Source organism: Crassostrea angulata, chromosome 1 (genome assembly GCF_025612915.1).
Source record: "Crassostrea angulata isolate pt1a10 chromosome 1, ASM2561291v2, whole genome shotgun sequence".
In the NCBI taxonomy this organism is placed as follows: Eukaryota; Metazoa; Mollusca; class Bivalvia; order Ostreida; family Ostreidae; genus Magallana; species Magallana angulata.
This window is the reverse complement of record NC_069111.1, coordinates 52,681,840-52,686,914: the sequence shown is the minus strand read 5'-3', so window position 1 is coordinate 52,686,914 and position 5,075 is coordinate 52,681,840. Positions and strand designations below refer to the sequence as shown.

Sequence of the window (5,075 nt, the reverse complement as noted above, 5' to 3'; positions counted from 1 at the left end):
ATGATGTCGTACATCATACTCGGGTTCCTGTGTGTGATCCCATCAATTTGTTTGTCTATCCTTACTGATGGGGAAACTAAGAATTGTACAATACGAGATAAATCAGTGGACACAGAGACCGATGTTTTCAGACAGCTGTTAAACCAGGATACTCTGATTTGGATGACACTTGTTAAAAATGTTTACGGTATCATGAAAGATATGATTAATTAGCAACAAACGACTCCACGATGCGGAAAAGGAAATTTCAATCTTGCAAAACGAGGTACAAGTACTGAAAACCGAGAACCAGAGGTTGAAAGAACAAGCCGTGAAGATTCAAGAAGAGTTCAAGACTACTGAAAGCAGGTTTGATGAAATTGAAGGGAATTTTACAAAGGTTTCGTTCCGCTGTGCTAAGTATGAACGAGTTTTGAATAAAAAATTGGATGACTTTGAGAAAAATACATCTACGATTCTGAATGACATTAAGATAGAGGTTAGGTATCTATTTGTGACGTTACTGGACTTGAATAAACACACCATGGAAATAAATGAATCTATTCCTAATCTTATTGAAAGCAAATTCACTGAATATTCCACCATCGTAAAAATATCTGTCAGTGATATAAACAACAAGTTGCTCACGTCAACGGACTTTCAAGAACAACTGGTGCATAACTTGTCTACATTTGGAAATGACCAATCAAGCTTAATGAAAATAATTTCAGGTATTTTGTGAAAACAATTTTTAAAAAAAAGATGATTTTTTCTTAAATGAGATTATCTATGTTTCTACATATTTATTGTACAATTCATTTTATTTAAACTTGGTGTATATTATTACTTATTAGGTTAGTTACTGACTCACTACGGAAATATATTGGGTTGATCAATCTCATAGATGGCGAGGCGAAGCCTCGCCATCTATGAGATTGATCAACCCAATATATTTCCGTAGTGAGTCAGTAACTAACCTAATAAGTGTTTTGTTTTCTCGAGGACTTTCAAGCGACATATTTATTCACAAATAGCGATGATCTACGCATAGCCATGTAAAAGATGCCTTACATCTCGTCCAATTTAAATTCATTTAAACTCTTCAAAATTTTCAATCTCACCTTACAAATACTCTTTCAAAATCTTTGCTTCACCCATGTTTACTTACAATGTTTTGTTGCTATTCAATTTTAAATGTTTTCCCCCTTTCCTCTGCAGAGATTTGAGCAAATTTCGACGCTGCCATTTTGTTTTGCTCCAGACAAAACAATGTGACGTCAATATTCTAAGGGCAACTACTCTAATTTTAAAGAATTTCAAAGGGCAACTACTCCAAATACTTTGAGAGCTTATGGCATGCAGTTTATGTATAAAATACTATGAAATGTCGAAATGAGTAAGCAAAGCGTCAACCAATGACGGCCATATTGCCTAATATTATTTCTCACAGAACAAATATAGAGATATATGAGGCAATCACGTGCTATGTTTAAACCAATGAAAATGTGACATTTCAGTCCAAGGGAAAACAATTCCCATTATGTTTGCATGGAAGCCGTTCAATTTAAAATAACACGTCAAACCTGAATACGGCGTATATATATACAGGTAAACGTTATCACGCGTTTTGAAAAATTCATTATTGTAAGATTAATTGAAACATCTATACTAACATAACAAATTTGATACGTACTAATGAAAAATAATCGTTACATCATAAATATTTATTAAAAAAATGTGTTTTCGACAAAGTTTCTGGCACAAAACTTTTAGCTGTTGAAGTGAACTATATAGCATACGCGTATTTAACAGAGCACCAACACTTGTGTCGCAGATATAGGGAATTTTGGCGGACTCTCGCTCTGTTGAACACATCTAAGGTTTTATAGCTGTTCCATCTCTTATTCATACACCTTACAAAGAGCGTATGTATTAGCTTTAAAGCGACGAAACACAGATATTTCATACAAATTAACATCAGTATGAATATAAATATAAGCATTAAATGCCTATTTTTGGGATACTATCAGTCCTATAATATACTGATTAACACAACAGGCCGTGCAGACAAATTGTCATACCACGCTTACGCGCGGTATTCAATTTGTCAGTACGGCCTAATATATTATAGGACTGATAGTATCCCCAAAATAGGCATTTAATGCTTAAATATACGTTGAACCTATTAACCGTATGTTTAATTATTGGTAATAAGCAGTAGACCACAATACTCGAAATTTTACGACAGGGTTTATACTTAATAAAGGCCCAGTTTTACTGATACTACCAAAAAAGATATTTTGGGAATTTTTCTTCCGCCAACAATCTTAAGTTGACAAATCAGCTATCTATATAATGAAATAAACCTAATTTTTGTTATTTCACGATGAAAACTAATATAAACTGATTATGCTATTTAAACACAGACAGAATGTCACATGATTTTAATCTTTCATGTAAAAAAAATATGTAACAGGGTAAATCAATTTACATGTATAATGTTTCCTCTTGTTTCAGCTTTGAAAACAAAGATAGGGTTCACGGCCGGTATTACAACTTTGTCTTCCACCTGGGCAGGAAGTACTTTAGTGTTTCCACACGTTGTCACCAATAATGGAAACGGATACAATCCTAGCACCGGGACATTCACCGCCCCCACGGACGGGACATACGTCTTCTTTCTCACTGTTACTCCACATGAACTTAATGCTTTATATTTAGATATTGTACAAAATGGCGTGAGTAAAGTCAGATCAATGTCACATGGCTCTTCTAGGTATCAGATGGGATCAAATATGGCAGTACTTCAATTAGACGAAGGGGACTCTGTCTGGATCAGGCGGTTGGCTGGACAAAGTTATTACTCTTACAGTGTCCCTGTAACTACCATTTCAGGATTTCGTCTGTGATGAAAACGGAAGGTGACAAACTACAAAGAAGTATCTATTAGATAGCAACTGCAGTATTATTTGTTCGGTTATAAAGGGTAAGATCGATAATTTGCTACATGATTTTTTTAATTACCATGTACTCTTGTATATAAATATTAAAAGCATCGACAAAACAATTTTTCTTGTTTTAAACATGTATCATGACATGTGGTGATAATAAACAGTGTTAAAATTCAGAAGTCCAAAGGAAAATAACGAAACAGGAGAAGAGCAAAAACGGACCTCTAACAAATTTGAGGTTGGATCAGGCCCCGATTTCACAAAAAACTTAACGAGGCCTAGTACAGAACAAATACGCACGCTTTCGCGCAGCGTTTCATTTGTATTGTGACGTCATCTCTTTGCTTGGTTGACGCAATGGTGTGATAGTTTCAACTGCAGATATTCAGCAAAAGTTGAAAAAAGCTCGTTTGATGCGTAAAATTGATATTATATCGTGGAATAAAGATAAATGCCTCAAAGTATAATCTATATTTGGGCTCGGGTCGAAAACATGAAGAGGGTTCAGCAAGCCTAGCCCCCTGTCACGTTTTCTTAACCCACCTAAATATAGCTTAATTCATATTTTTCAAGACAGTAACCATGTATTTTATATTAATGACCCTTAATATGTGATGTTATATATTTATTTATCACTTAAATGTGTCTGAATGTTTTTATAATACTATAAAGATCACCATTTCCGTCTTTGTCAAATAAAAAATGGCCGTTATCTGGCAAACTGGGAAATTGGGCATGCAAAAAACAATTTTGATAAGACCCTTGGAACAAATCAGGAGGTAAAAAGGTTTTTTTATTTGACCATTTGATGCCTTTTAGCAATAACTTTAATATTTAGAACAGAAAAAGAAATCCCTAGGGCAGAAGTTTAAATAAAATGTAAAAAATGTGCAAAATTGATACATTTCAAGCAAAATCTCATAGGGTCCAATGTTAAAAATTTACAAACTTTGAGATGACCCCTTAAACACCATGTGTAAATGTCTTATTATTTTTTTTTATCTTAAAATGATTATTATATCAGTAGAAATTCATGTAAAACATTTCATTTAAAAATCTAGGGCAGAACAAATTAGACCCGGCCTCGTTAAGTCAAATTTCAGAAAGAAGTCAGACTTACATATGTGAGTTTTTTCTCAGATATTTGATTTTTTTCTCAAAATTGAGGAAATTCAAATCATTTTATATTTATTCATTTGATGAGATATCAGCGCTTCTGATTGGTCGAAAAATTTCTTTGATACCTGCATCAATAAAATTTTTGCCGGATCTTCATTTCTCAACTGTTCTGATCTAACACTATTTATAGAACGGGAATTTCCAAGATAAACACTGTCAAGAAAATGTAAAGTTGTGTCTGTTTTATTGTCAGCAAACAAAATGCAACCTTGTGAATATAAAAAATTGAAAGTTTAACCTTCAAAAATTAACAAAACACATTATTTGATTCACGAAATAAAAAATTAAGCGTCTTCTCACGATTTCGTCTGCTTGAGATCAATCAACATTTACAGCGAGGCTGGCTGTTCCTTTTCCAGGAATATTATAACGAACATATAGGCCTATACACTTTCACGGTAACACTGCTGTTCAAATTTGGTAACGATAATTTTAAAATTTACACACGTACATGATCGGTCATCAGAATAAGCGTCGTAAAGAAAAGCTATGAGTGATGCATCAACTCCTTCTGCGCATTCCAAGCGGCTGATACACCATTTTAGTACATCACTGGCTATCTAGTTACCACAACGTTTACAAAAGTCGCTTATACATACTATTCTCTGTCGACATATCAGCTATTTTCATCCACGATCGCCTTTCCTTGGATGGTTATGTCCAGTTGCATATTCCAGCGATCTCGCATGAAAACTAATTTTATTACGAGTTTTTCTGCACAGTGAATAATATCACAAGCTATCGCATGTATTTTCCCTTCGTTTTCAATTCAGCCGGTTCAGATTTTAACTCACTATTTGTGTTTAATCCTTTAATTCAGCTCAATAGCTCTGCATCAGCTGAGGCGCATCCATTTTGAATATTGTTGCTGTTGTTGTTTTGTATTCATACGCGCCGCTTCATTTACATTATTTACATTTTTGATCAATGACGCATCAGATTTTTTCATTTGAAAATGTTTTATTA

The 5,075-nt window shown here is 33.9% G+C and overlaps 1 pseudogene; it reads left to right on the top strand.

Moving 5' to 3' along the window:
* On the top strand, positions 1–2,888 carry LOC128169491 (uncharacterized; annotated as a pseudogene).
* Positions 2,889–5,075: the final 2,187 nt, after the last annotated feature.